The sequence below is a fragment of the Octopus bimaculoides genome, chromosome 3 (assembly GCF_046866305.1).
Source record: "Octopus bimaculoides isolate indiv1 chromosome 3, ASM4686630v1, whole genome shotgun sequence".
Taxonomy (NCBI): domain Eukaryota; kingdom Metazoa; phylum Mollusca; class Cephalopoda; order Octopoda; family Octopodidae; genus Octopus; species Octopus bimaculoides.
Window position 1 is genome coordinate 107,421,191 of NC_142930.1, and position 15,746 is coordinate 107,436,936.

Sequence of the window (15,746 nt, forward strand, 5' to 3'; positions counted from 1 at the left end):
CTATATACAAATATTTTTATATTTCATTGAAATATGTTTAAAACACTTTCCCCTACTTGTAAAAATCATTTGTCTTTTTATAATTTGCACTTAATAAATCAATAGTTTATTGTTAAACTTACTTGTTGCCATAAATTTTATTCAATCTTTACTTTGGTATCACAGGCATTTATCCTTGTGTTCTGTTTTCAAATATCAGAGTTCTAATAATCATATGTACTGGTTTCTATCTTTAAATATTTCTTTATTGTTGATAACTAGTAATATTTATTATGAATACATTCAGCTTGTGAGCATGTAAAATATTTCATTCTAAGCAAGGTATATAAGAATTATATATTTCAATAATGAAGACACAAAATGGATCTTAAAACAGCTCTTCTGTTTTCTCACTTTCCCACTAGAAAATATTTTCTACAAATGATCAACCAATTCTTTTAATACTGAGTATATGGAGAAAGTAAGAAACAACAAAAACTAAATTTCTTTAGTCTAACCTTTTTTGTTACAAGCTGGTTTATTAGTCTAGCAATCTTCATTTATTTGCCACACTTTTAATTTTAGATTGCCTGTGACATTAAAAGGAACGTAGAATGTATCTATTCTTTCTCAAATTTACTTGCTTGAGCCCTGGCATCATCTTTCCTTAAAATAGTTTCCAAGTCTAAATTTAATAACAACATATACTTCATTTAAAACTTTTATTTTTGCAAATTTAATAAATTTTTTAAGGAACACACACAATTTTATGTATTGTTTTATTAATCAGTCAAAGAAGGAGCAGTGATTATGCCCTTTGGATACAGCACTAGGGTGATGAGATCAATAGTGTTGCTGTTTATTTTGAGTTTCTGGTTATGTAGTGAATGTCTCTAGAGAAAAATTCAACAAGGGAGAGAATTCCAAAGGGCTGCAGTTTTAGATGGAATGATTGTAAAAATGATTTAGTGTAGGATCTAAATGTTGAAACTCAGGGATGATAATGAGAAGAAATGAGACAAGTGAATCATGTGCAACTGGAAGGGGTATGCAGCTTGATAGCTCTCAGAAGCAGTTGTTGAGATAACCATAAACCAGGTAGCAAAGAAAGAAAGAAGCATCTGAATGACTTTTTCTTGGATGTGGGCTAAGATGTTCACATGTGTGATAACAGCGTCATCCCAGATATGTGAGCAATATGCCAGTATAAATCTGGCTATTTTATTGAAACCCAAATGGAATCAATATTAAGAAGTTGAAAACTAAAGAACTGCAACACCAGCATCTGAAGTATGTCATCTAATTCAACTCTATATTAGAAGCAACTCCATCTTTGATATTAATGATATCCAACTCGATCAGCTGTCCCTTTGTCCTGTAGGATAAACTAATAATTTGTCACTTTTTTCTAAAAAGGTTTTCTAGTATGTACCTTGTATATCACTATTAATAGATTAGATGCAATAGAAGTTAAGTCCTCCTAAACTAAGTCTGTAATCTATTTTTCATTGAATTTACATTGCTAATTCTCATTTGATGAGTATGAATGTAACCACTTTGTCTTTTGCGTTTTTCTCTAAGCTAATATGATTAACCATTCATTGGTTTTATATAGAGTAATTTTATGAGATGATTAGAAAACTGATTAATTCATCATAATGTAACTTTGTTTTTGCATTCATTTCTTCACGTTGTCAAAGGTTAGAAGGAGTGTAGTATGGTATATTATTGACTTTGTCAGTCCTATGCCATGTTGTCTATGCAAACTGCCTTCGTGAGATCTGGCCACAATGATCAAAATTGTTGCTCCTCTTTAAGAAAAAGTTCAATGAGCTTTTGGAAATAAAGAGATTTTATTTACCTCTAAACAAAAGAAAGTTTGTTTCAAACCCTGGAAAGAGTATGATGATGTAAGAGTATTGAAGGTGAAAGATCTTCAGAGGCTGAAAAAGAATAAATCAGGTTTGATTCATTAGGTGTGAACATTATCTTGCATGAAAAGTAATGAACCAGTGAGCTCGAAGAATACTGAGCATGAAAAGCATCAACCAATATATGCAGAAGCAATAACTGCAATTGACTTAATGTATACACAGGCATGGCCCACTTATTCTAACAAGGGAAAATAAATATTAAGACAATAAATATAAAATGACATAACTTCTCTACCTTTACTACTTCTAATTAAGCTCCTCTTATATGCAGTTAGCTTTTATATAAAATTTACATAAGGTTTTAATAACATACAATCTTGCCTGCCTTTTGATCTAATTACTATTAACCTTTAGTATTAGCTATCTTTTACCATCTATTTCATATCTTTATTTTCTTATATTGCAAATATGAATTATCCTGTTCCTATAACAGTTCATAGTTAACTGAAGGTATTTTACTTACCTGTCTTTACATTGTTGGATTGAAGTTATATTTTCATGTGAACAGTTAGTGTACTTTTGGGTGTTATATGATCACATCACTTAATCAATAGACTCAGTCTCTCTGCTTTCTACCAATTCTATATGAACTCTCCATCTTAATTCTTCTGTTACAACAACAGCTTCTGCTTTTGTGAACTCACAAGGTACACATCAATTATATTCAAGCCCATCTGATGCACCCATATTTCTTCACTTTCGTATCTGAACTTATGCTCTCTTCAAACTCTGCAGTGAACAATTTATAATCATTCCTTACCAGAACTACAGTTTTATGGAAATCTTTCCCTACAGATAGCCAGCAACAGAAATTCACATTAAAGACCCTCTAAAGTTGATGAGCAATGACCCTTCTCCATTCAAACAAAATATTTACCTTCTAATACAATGTTACTCTTTAAATTTGTATATCTAAAAGAAAATCCCAGATGACTATTGTAGGGAAGTTAATTGGTATAAACTAACTGAAATCATTGTTATTTTCTGGCCTGGTATGCATGTACTCTCTAACACTACAGGGTCAACATTCATCATGACCCGACTATATTGTGTATGACTTTATTTTCTGAATATGGATCAAATTTATTGTTTACTATGTCTTAATCTTGAGTGTTTGAAAGTGTAGAGTTATCATTAATGTCTCAAAGATGCTTTTGTATTGTACTGCCCACATGATACTGAATTTCTTTATCAAATTAAATATCCAGGTTTCTGTTGGTCAGTTTAACTGTTAAATATTAACATTTTAGTATTATGATTGATTTTACCCTTTCTGTCTTCAAGATATTTTCAATTCTTCCTGCAAATTTCAGATTGTCCAAAAGGTATTTGGTTCTTCCCAAATACTAAATTATACACCTAATTAATTCTCATATAAACTTTAAAAGTACCAAATTGCAAATCTTCACTAAATAACTGTTTTATATGTACTAACGTACGATGATTACTCATATATTTAATCATTCAATTTAGTTTATTATTAATGGAGATTATTACCCAATATCTATATAAATCATATAATATTCTCCATTATTATATACGTTAGATAAGTAAAACTTAATTTGAAGTTAAATATATTTCAAAAATTATTTCATTGGCAAGAGCATAACTTTTATATATAACTTTCAATTATATTATTTTTCATAAGGAAATAAATCCTATTTATATAAAAATTCTAAACAGAAGTTACTTCTACATTAAGGTGCTGAATCAAGTTTCCCTCTACTTCACAATGGTGATATGTAGTTAGATATTGCATATAATTACATTTCTTTAAATCTGTTAAAGTAGCTCAATTATTTATTTTTCTAGAACCAACATATTAAGAGTGAGTATTCTTTGTTGTTTTTTTTTCCTCATCCTTTGTATGCTTCTGTCATTGTCTATGGATGCAAGTGCTGACCTCCCTGTCATTCACTTAGCAAATACCATTTAATGATTTAAAGTTGGTAACTGTTATATGCATTCATGCGGTGTTCTTGATGTAAATAGTAACCACTAATAAATTCCTTCATTAATAGGTTACTATCAATAGAAATACTGCAATCTTGCACAGCACTGATTTCATTTCCTTCACTTCCATATTTTACTCATTAAGTTATATTCCTGTTTTAAGAATTATACAGTTCTCTCTGAAAGTATATATTTTATTTAACTTCTAAAAGGTATTATATTTACAATAATGCATTTTCTATAACAAATCACATAATTTTGTAAAGATTACCAAAATGTGGTCAAAGAAGCATCTGAATGTTAAGGTACAAAATTAAATAGCTAAAAAAAGAATTGTTTTTTGTCTAAGATGTAGAACGTTTCTGTTATAAAATACATAAACTGAAATAGGATATTGTTACTATAGGAATAGATAAGTTAGATGATTCATAAAAAAAAGAATAAAGAAAAAGGTCAGGGTAGGGATTTATTTTTTGTATGAAGAATTTTTCTGAGGATAGAGACATAACTTAATCTCCATTAATTTTACAATTTTTGCATCTGTTATGATCTTTTATTAACAACAGGAAAATTATTCAAAAAAGGAATAGTTTTATAAAGTAAGTGTTCTTCAAACGATTGTTACTGTATTTATATGAAATTATGAAGAAAATGTATTACAGGATTTAATGGTTTCATTTAACTTAAAATAAAGCTATTGATTTCATATGATCTCAAAAACATCTCAGTAATGGCTGAAAAGACAGAAACCAACTTAACAGAGACTATATTTTAAAATATATGTTTCATGTATTTTAAGAAGTCAATCATGCCTTAGTAGTTTTATAATGTCCCACATATATAGTAGTCTAGACAAGCTACTTAGATCAATTTGCAGCTAATGTTACCACATTTTTTCAATCTCTACTAAACTTTGCTTGGAAGGTCTCGTATAATTTCATTTGGATTGAGCCTTGTTCACCACATCACTAAATTAGTTAAGTCTGAAATGCTAAAACCTGAAGGTAGATCTAAGACAATTCATTTGTTATAGTTTAATTCTGTTGAACACCAACAGATGCTTTAAGTAATCCTAAACTTTCAAAGTAACAAACTTACTCCATTTAATGTCTAGAATCTTATATAGTCAATGACTTCTAATTTCTATTCTTGGCAACATTTCAAATGCCATATTTACAACTATTTACAATATAAGGTAGACAGAGCATTTAAATTTTATTGCCAAAGATTCTTGCATATGGCTGTACTATACCACAATGAGCTGAAATTAAGTGAAAGGTTAGATATATTTTAACTTTCATGAAAAATAGAGGCCATTTTTATGTTGTATGCCACTTTTACCATCTTATAAAAATGTCAAGTTTCTAGTTTTGTTAGAATTGGTCACAACATTTATAATCTAGAGTATACTTTGTTCTAAGTATTTTTTGATAAGTTGCTATACACTGTAGTGTTGGTGTACATCAATCATGTACAATGTAGTGTTATTGGCATAGTGTGGTGGTGGTGGTGGTGTGCAGTAAAGTATTTTTGGTAAACAGTGCAGTTGTAATACACTTCAGTGTTTCTACTGTGTAGTGCAGTTGTCATACAGTTTAGTGTTGCTAGTGCACAGTGTAGTTGGTGTACAAGTTGTTGTGATACAGAGTAATGCATTGTTGTGTGCGTGCAATGATATTTTGATTTTATTAAGTTGTTTTAGAAGGTAGTGTAGCGTTTCCCAAAGATTTGTTAACTCTTAGCAAGAAGAAATAACAAATATCAATCTAGATGATTTGTTAAGATCATATTGAAATGTGATAAGCAATGAACAAAAAATTAACAGCTTTTGAATGTCGATTATCAGTTGTCATTATAAAAGCTTGCAAAGGAATAGCTAACTGAATAGTAGTTAGTCTGGTTGTTTTTAACAGACAAGACCTAGATTCTCACCTGTTATGTTCTTCATTCAAGAATGTAGCTGTATATATTATTTGCTCTTCACTACCTGCTAGTCTGTCAGCAGCATAGTTTGTGGATGTAAACTTTCTATTACAGTAGATAACAAAGGTGGTAGAAAGTATTGCAAAAAGCTAATGGATAGTAATCAGAATGAAGCAGTAGAATTCAAGAAATCAATGGTAGTCAGTATCAACAAAAATTAGTTTAATACATTTCGGAAGACCCTATCAAAAACTATAGAATTGACTTCTTGCGCCAAACTAATATTTTCTATTTTATTACTGTTAATGCATAATAGGGCTGATGTGAATAAAATGGTTTGCTGTGTGATGAAATTTGACTCAATAAATGTAATATTTCTAGCACAACAGATCTATGAAAAATGTAATTATTTGACGGTCTTATCTTTTGTACAAAAGTATAAATGAATTCAGATGGCAACAAAAACCAACAATTTTATTGCCTTCTTTCAAGAGAGTCCATATTAATATGAATTTTTGAAGGAAATATGTGATGCATACTTAATTAGAAATTTCCTCGGATAAGAATTTATTGCCAATAAAAGAAGTTTTTAATTGATGCAATTTGATCAAACCATAGAAAGTTGTCATTCTTATGTAAAACAGATAAGGTGTGCAGATCACTTAATTCAGGCCAGGCTATGAAAGCAAGTTAAACCAATGATGATGATAGAGATATCACTATATGAAGAGAAATAAGCAGTCCAAATATTAATGTTATTCTTTATCTTTGAACCAAATGTTTCATTGATGAATATCAAAATCTAATAAGATCTTAACTTAGTTATGGCCTGTGGACTTCTTTCATTCCCATTTATATAAGGAGTTGATTAAAAATTGATTTAACTGCTATGTAAAAGATGACAAACACTGGAAATTGATTAGATCCTTGAAGATGTTGCCATGAATAACATTTAAAAGGAATCATTATAAATATTTTGATATTGTTTTGATATTTTCTGCAGTTGATTTCTTTTCTACCCCCTTTATTACATTGAGCAATTAAAGGTAATCTCACTGATACTATAAAATGCATCCAGTAGTCTCTGTAAAGTTAATTTTGGTGCAAATAAAGAAAACACGGGATCAAAGAACCCTTTACTTTTATCTTGTCAAAGACAAAAGCCTCTCTAGTGTTGGTATCATGATAAAATACACTTAGTGCAATCTGTAAAGTGGTCCGTGTTAGAATGGGTATCCAGCCATAGAAACCAAGCCAAAAACATGATCCAGTGATTGGTCTGGAAGAGCAGTTATGCCAAATAAAGGCTGACTTAGATCATTACAACTTATGCAACCCATGCCAGCCTACAAAGTACATTTAAAATGCTATCTATATTGGCCAGTATAGTGTTTTATGAATATTCTTCCTTTCTTGTTCAAGTCATTTAATATTAGAGTGAATTTACTTTGATGACCACATTGGTATTAGAGGGAAGAATATAATTTGTTTATGCCTTTGTTTACATGTTCAAAATCTTCACATAATTTAGTCATACATGATATTATTTTATTTAATAGATTTAGGTATGGTTGTTAGTTGAAACAAGGGCTTTTTACAACTAGATCCTTATACTAATCTCTGAACTAAAATTGAAGTGGTACTTATTTTCTATTATGTTATTAAGTAGGTAAATAACTAGTAGATGCATAGGTGTCAACATGTTTAATGCATACAGCATTAAAAAGCTCAAGTTCAACAAAATATGCACTGAGAATAAGACAATATTTGTTTATGATAAATAATTTCATAAATTTTTCTGCTTATTACAGGTGTTACTGCCTTACTGAAACTCTCCAGGGATGTATACCTGTACTATAATTTATCAAAATGATAGTAAACAAATTCATTAAGGAAATATACTGAAATGTATATTTGTTGCTGTAGAAATAGACTTACTGAGACTTGAGTAAACCTAAGATAAGTGGTTTGATATGCATTGACTTAAAACAAGGGTATGATTCCTGTTGCGGTACTTGAACTTTAATCTTTAGATCAACAGTTAAATCCTTTAATGTCTCAACAACCAATATTTATTGATGTCAATTTGAAGGTGAAAACCTTCAGGAAAGGAATAGTGCAGTCTAGATTATTCTGAATAGACTTCAAATTGGCTAGTAATATCACTTCCTTCAAATGCATTATAGACAAAATCCTGTACAACTGTGTTGTCCTTGATATGAATACTGTTTTAGGTGTGTTATACATGATGGTGTGTGTTGTCCTCAGTAACCTGCTTTACTTTTAATGTTTACAGTTTTAGTTGTGCATTACCATTACTTCAGACTTATAAACAAAGCTATGTGTAATTTTAATGAAGAGGCTTTGAAGAAATGGGATGCTTTGTTGTAGCAAGTGATAATAGTGTTGAATATGCTGCAACCTGCTAACAATTTGATTTGTAAATTAAGTGTAGTTTCTATTTTAATAAGCAAAACCTTTAAATTTTAACCTACAACTTAGTAGTCTCATAATCAATACTCATTCAGCCATTGCACTTCTATATTGTAACTGTAAATATGTATATCATGTTTAGAATTTTCTCAAAATGTTGAAATTACAGAATGTGTGGCTATTTTCAACCCATGCATAGTTATATAACAGTTTATTTTAATTACTGTATCTTTTTGTTTTTTACACTTCTCAACTTTTTAATTTTGATTTTCGTTTGTGTGTCTGTATTGAAATAACTGATTATAAAACATGACAAATAACTTTAGAGAAAAATTGTAGCATTTAATCTCTAATTAATTCTACGCTACTACTTTCACCTAAACTATTTTCTACTCTATTACTGACATACATTGATTATTTATAGAAATAGACTAATACATCTTATATAAAAATAGCCTATTTTGATATCCTATATGAAAATAGCTTAATCTTATTCCACATAAAAAAACAATAGTTATCCTGCTCTCATTTCATGTTTTTATATATATTTTCTTTAATTTTACATCAATACCAATATTAATGCTTTTCATTGAAATCATTCTGTTGTTAATCATTTATTACTATAGTAATATCAAACATGTGAGTGTTTTCCATACTAAATGAAAGTTTTCCTCATTTATTTTGAATATGTAAAGAATTGGCAAAGACAAAACTTGAAATTAACTTTCTACTTTCTTAATTCTCTTTTATCACATGACACCTTCAACAAATTGAAATTGAAGCAAATTGCATATTAATACATAGTAATATGCAACCTCTTATGCTTTGCACTTTCCTTCACCAGAAAATTTATTGCTATTTTCTGGTGTTTTTAATCTTGTTATAGTCAACTCTGCTAAATTGCATAGCCTCTGTAATTGACATTCTTATGCAATAAACTGAATATACCTTTATAGGTGATAATTTCTGAGATTTTCAAATATTGATAGCATTCTGTAATAAGATAGAATAAAATTCTTTTTTTTTTTTTTTTTTTTTTTTTTTACTACAGATGAATTATTTATTCACTTAGTCCAGGTTATTTTTTTATTAATATAAATTAGGATGACATTTTATTGTTATATTCTCTTAACATTTTTCAGTTCACTTATTCTCCAGTTACACAAACTGAAACATCTTTGAGTTTCTACAACAGCTGTTACATTACTTTCTTTCACTATTCCATAAGACACCACCTTGTACACATATTTTACTTATATTTCATCCAGACCAAGATATTTTTATTGATCTGTATCAGCTTTGTAAATATTCAACTTACCCTCTATTGGGTTTTCAATTCCTTTTGTTACTTCTCAGTTACATTAAACTAAAACTAAATTATTTGACATAACTATTTATCACTCAATGACAACTAGAGCCATGTAGATTGTAAAAAAATATATAATTGAGCCAATCACAACATCATCATCATCATCGTTTAACGTCCGCCTTCCATGCTAGCATGGGTTGGACGATTTGACTGAGGACTGGTGAAACCAGATGGCAACACCAGGCTCCAATCTAATTTGGCAGAGTTTCTACAGCTGGATGCCCTTCCTAACGCCAACCACTCAGAGAGTGTAGTGGGTGCTTTTACGTGTCACCCGCACGAAAACGGCCACGCTCTTAATGGTGTCTTTTATGTGCCACCCGCACAAGAGCCAGTCCAGGGGCACTGGCAACGATCTCGCTCGAAAACCCTACAAAGGCCAGTCAGGCGGTATATATATATATATATATATATATATATATATATATGTGTGTAAGTAATAAAAGCCACAAAAAAAGCACCCAGTCATCACTTAATACAAAACTATTTTTTAACAAATTCTTGTTTATAATGAAAATTAATTTATGGGAGAAATTAATCCATATAATTCTAAAATTAATCCATATAATTCTAAAATTAAAATTCTCTTTGTCTATTTGTGTGTAATTGAATTAATAAAAAAGAATGCTGTACATTATAAAAGTAAAAGGAAGTTAAGTTCTTTCTCTTATACAAACATCAAATAGACAATTTTCATCAGCACAACTACTTTCTCACTTTCCATTAATAGTTATAATCCTTTGCCATAGATTTCTTTCTTGCATTCTCAAGTGCTGGTTCTCACACCTCTCTCCCTATGTGTGTGTGTGCATGCATGTGCAGAGAAATAAATATGTACATTAGTGTTTCTTTTAATATATAAAATTAGACGTTAAATTAAAGGACTACTCGGTGTCTTTCTGTACAGTGTTATTGATTTTATTTAATAAGGAAGAGGTTGACAGTTAGTAACCTTCTTCAGACTGTAAAGTAATTTGGTTTCCAAGCCTTATATACTAGTGCAAGCACACTATCTTTAATATAACATGTTTTACATTGATTTGATATCATTATATCATATATTCTATAGTGTACATACATAAGTATACATTAGGGTGGAGCACTTATTCACGATTTTCAATTTCATGATGGGGGTAGTGTGGAGAATTTGTGAATGGACAGCAAAGTAACTGGTGTAAAATCTTAGAACTCTGTGATAATATCTTCTGCTTCCACTAATGCATCAAAAAATGAAAAAGAAGTGGGTGGGGGAAAATGCCTCTCCTTATTTATTATCTATAAAATACAGTTTTCATTGCATCTTCTTCAGGTAGCTTCTAAATGATTGTGATGAAATTACTTTAAAATATGACTGAACATGTTTTTATCTGTGACTTCATCTTCTACCTCCACAAGGAGGGATGGGGGGTGTACTGTAATATACATCTACATGAAAAATTTTTTGAATTCAATAAATTAGAATATTTACGATATTTTTGCATATTTTAAGGTGTTTGTGGAAGCAAAAGATGAAACCACTGGAAAAAACATGTTAAAGCCGTATTTTAGAGTAATTTCATCACAATCATTTAAATGCTACCTGAAAAAGATGCAATGAAAACTGTACTTTATAACTAATAAATGAGTAGAGGTGTTTTTCTACCACTTCTTCCATTTTTTTATGCATTTGTGGAGACAGGTGATATTCCCACAGAGTTCTATGATTTTACACCAGTTATTTTGATGTCCATTCACAACTTTTCCATGCTACCCTCATCACAAAATCAAAAATCTTGAAAAAACACTCACCCTAGTATATATATGGCAGCATACTTACACACTTGTGCCCCACTGACTTTATTTCCTCAAAACATCCATAAAAATAGATATTTTTAAATGAAATTTTCTACAAATATGTTTCAGATGGTGTAGATTTTAATAACATTGGAATTTGTTGTGAAAATGTTTTTCTGGAGCTTGGGAGAGAAGTTTTGGAAAATTCATATGTGTTGATTTTCTTCCCTCCTAACTTTCAGAAAATGGATATTTCTTTTGTAAAATTTTCTACAAATACCTTCCACAGTATTTAGAATACAATTACATAAGAATTTAATGTGAAAACATTTTTGTTGGGTGATATATGGATATCTGTGTATGTATATATATATATATATATATATATATATACATATATATATATATATATATATATATATATATATATATATATATAGAGAGAGAGAGAGAGAGAGAGAGAGAGAGAGAGAGAGAGAGAGAGAGAGAGAGAGAGAGATTAAGATTATTTGCCAACATAATGTAGTTGTCCTGGTTAGGATGATTGTTACTGTTATTTAACCCCAGGAAACATCATCTCCAGCTGGCTATACAACACTATTTGCATCATATTTTCAAACAAGGGAGTTTAGCGTCCCCACTCAGCCCAATGCGATATCTGTGTACCAATGGTTTCTGGGTTATTTCCCTTCATCAGCACAGAATAACTGCTCAGCTAGAGATGACGCCACTAAACTCCTGTATGAAATATATACTTTTCAAAGTGACACACAGTCACTGATCTAATAAATAGAAAATTATTATTTATAAATCTCTGAAAGAGAGACATTGAGTAACAGTACTCTTGGGTAGAGATTATTTGCCAACATAATGTGGTGGTCCTGGTTAGGACGATTGTTACTGTCATTTAGCCCCATATATATCTATATATATAAAACTGAGAATGTATCTCTGTCTGTATGTGTCCATCACTAAAACTTGAGAACTACCCTACTGATTTCATTCAAATTTTACACATGCTTTACTTAGGGTCCATGCAGTGTCATGGGCCCAAAAAGTTTTCGACTTCTTGCCTAATGTGTGCCTGGAGCAATCTCTTATATATATATATATATATATATATATATATATATATATATGTAGAAGGTTGGAAAGGAACACACATGTTGATATGTATAAGGAAAATAAAACAAAGTAGAAAATGCTAAAATAATTTTATCATGAAGAACGTTTTAGTACCGGTTTCAGTCTTTGTGACTTTTTTAACTTAGAGTAAAGCATGAAAAACAATTAAATTGTGGCAAAATTAAATGAAATATTTTTTTTTAATATTTCTATAGTTTTCAAATTCAAGGGACATTTTCTCTTTTTTTATTCTTGTGAAGGCTTGGTAGCAGGTAGTAGGAAGTAGCAGTCCTAAATAAATATTTGATATGAGTTCTTGATTTTGATTGGAGGTGGCAAAGAGGAGAAAGAAGAGGAAGAGGTAGAGGAAGGAGTAGGAAAAGAAGAGAAAGAATAAGAAGACTACGGGAATGTTATGACAGTAGGATGTTGGTGGAATCCTCTTAAACGGTCAAGTGACCTGTTGTGGTTGTAATAGTAGTGATTGGAATTATTCTGAATAAATTCATGGGTTGTGACTGTTCTGGATATATCATTTTTAATATTTGCATGGGTATTATTCTAAGGCCCTTGCAGTTGTGTCATATGTGGTTGACGCATTCAAAAGGGGTTTATATTGATATGACTCTTTGCTAATGCGCTGACTACAGGTTGCATCATCCCTGAATTTATAGAGGGGGAAAATTCTGAAGCTGGGTTGTTTCTTATTGATGCAAATGTTGATGTGTTTGCTGAATGCTATTTTTCTGTATTCCTGAATTTTGATCTGGGATCTATATAGAGCCATCCTTTGATGTAGACTTTTTAGTTTGGCCTATGTATTGCTCTCGACACCCTGAGCAAGTTAATACATGTATTAGGTTTGCCGAAGCACATGTGAAGTTGTTTTCCACTGTAAAACGTTGACCCTGATTGAAAGAGAACTCTAATCCCTCAGTTAGGTTGACGCATATACCACAGTTAGGTCTTCCGCATTTTTTTTACTGATGGCTTCAGTGTTGTCGAGTATACTTGGGCTTGTACATAGATTTGGGTTGTCCTTTACTCTTTATGATGGTGGGTGTTTGGAGGATTGAATTCATTCTGTGGTCCCTTTTTACGAGAGGAATATACTGCAGGATGGTGTTGAAGGCTTCATTGTTAAGGGGGTTGTATGTGGAGATGTTTGGTAGGGATTTTGGTTGTAAATCCTTCTTTAATTTGCGGTGTTTCAGTTCACGGATATTATATATATATAAACATATATCATCATCAACATTGTTTAATGTCTGCTTTCCATGCTAGCATGGGTTGGACAATTTGACTGAGGACTGGCAAGCCAGAAGGCTGCACCAGGCTCCAATCTGATCTGGCAGAGTTTCTACAGCTGGATGCCCTTCCTAACGCCAACCACTCCGAGAGTGTAGTGGATGCTTTTATGTGCCACCGGTATGAGGGCCAGTCACACGGTACTGGCAACGGCCACGCTCAAAAAGGTGTTTTTTACATGCCACCTGCACGGGAGCCAGTCCAGCGACACTGGCAACAACCTCGATCGAACGATTTTTTAACGTGCCACCAGCACAAGTGCTAGAAGACAAAGCTATTACACTCAAATGGTGCTATTTACGGGCCACTAGCACAGAAGCCAAACAGCTGCTCTGGTAATGAACGCGCTCGACAGTGCTGTTAGTACTCCACTGGTGAGGTGCCAGTTATCGAGTATGGTTCAATTACAATTTCACTTGCCTCAACAGGCCTTTGCAAGCAGAGTTTAGTGTCCAATCAAGGAGAGGTTGGCATGGGTGCCAGTCATCGGATTCGCTTTTTGTGGCACGTAAAAAACACCTTTTGAGCGTGGCCGTTGCCAGTACTTTGTGACTGACTCTTGTGCCTATAGCACATAAAAGCACCCACTACACCCTTGGAGTGGTTGGCATTAGGAAGGGCATCCAGCTGTAGAAACTCTGCCAGATCAGATTGGAACCTGGTGCAGCCTTCTGGCTTGCCAGTCCTCAGTCAAATCGTCCAACCCATGGACAAAGGGGATTTTCCAAACATATATCACTGCATAAATTTCTTGCCTTCATTCTAGAGACAATAGTTTTAACTTTCTCAGCTTTTCCCAATAGCTGATATGATGCACTGAGATGATTTTCTTTCTGTAACTTCATTAATTCTTTTATTCTTTACTGATTTCAGCTAGAGGCTGGGGACATACTGAAGCACCAATATTACAGTATTTTTGGCTTTCCGTTTGGTGCTGTTTTAGATGAAGAAGCAAGCAGCATGAAGCTGCTCTTCTTTTTATATACATGTATATATAGATATCATCATCATCATCAGAGTTTCATGTCCATCTTCCATGCTAGCATGGGTGGGATGGTACCACAAGAAATAACTACAGGGGTATCAAACTGCAAGGTTGCTCTTAAATACAAAGACCCTCCCTGGAGAAGAATGTACTTCCCTGCCCCCAGCATAGACTAGTTATTAGTGACTCTAGACTAGGAGGCCAGCTCTAGTTCTGGTAGTGATTCTGCTATGAGAGCAAGGTCATCAGCATAGAAGAGCTCCAGGAGCAACCTGTCTTGAATTCCTCTGTTATTGCCTGGAGGACTATGATGAATAAGAGGGGGCTGAGGGCTGATCCTTGGTGAACCCCTGCTTCTACCTGGAATACTTCACTATACTAATTGCCAACCCTTACCTTACTAATGGCATCCCTGTACAGCTCTTATTAACCACTCATCACTCTGCAGTTTCCCCATTGCTCACCAGATCAGGGATCGGGGGACCCTTTGTATACATATATATATGATGCATGTGTGCTGAAGATGTGTAGGCTTGAAAGAAATGAAGCTAGCATGATCTGCTGGATGTGTTTATGTCAGTGTGCACACACGACAGAGTGTAAGCGCCTTGAGAGAAATGTTGGACATAAGAAGCATCAGATGTAGTGTGCAAGAGAGTGGCTACTACCACCTGACTTCTATCCTTCAGGAAGTCATGAAGCCATTCTCCCAATTCTCCAACTATGCTGAGATCACGCAGTTTGTGACATATCATTCCATGATCGACTTTATCAAAGGCCTTTGCAAAGTCAAGATATATCACTTCCACATTTGAGTGGTTAAGTAGCTGTTTCAGCACCCAGTCATAGCGTTGTAAGAGCTGAGTCAGGCAGCTTCTTCCTGGTCGGAAACCATGTTGGGTGTCAGGCAGCAAGTCATTTTCTTCAAGGAAGGCGATTAGTTTTCTTCTGACTATTCGTTCCA

The 15,746-nt window shown here is 32.5% G+C and overlaps 1 protein-coding gene across 14 annotated transcripts in view; it reads left to right on the plus strand.

Annotated features, from left to right (window-relative positions):
* Nucleotides 1–15,746, plus strand: part of LOC106882707 (MAP kinase-activating death domain protein) — a 187,391-nt gene that overhangs the window by 130,002 nt on the left and 41,643 nt on the right. For 2 of the 14 annotated variants that reach the window (XR_016241167.1, XR_016241169.1), the window contains one exon: nucleotides 3,726–3,741. The exons of the other annotated variants lie outside the window; for them this stretch is intronic. The gene's annotated coding sequence lies outside the window, so the exon portion shown is untranslated. The remainder of the gene's footprint in view (nucleotides 1–3,725; nucleotides 3,742–15,746) is intronic. 14 annotated transcript variants of the gene reach the window in all.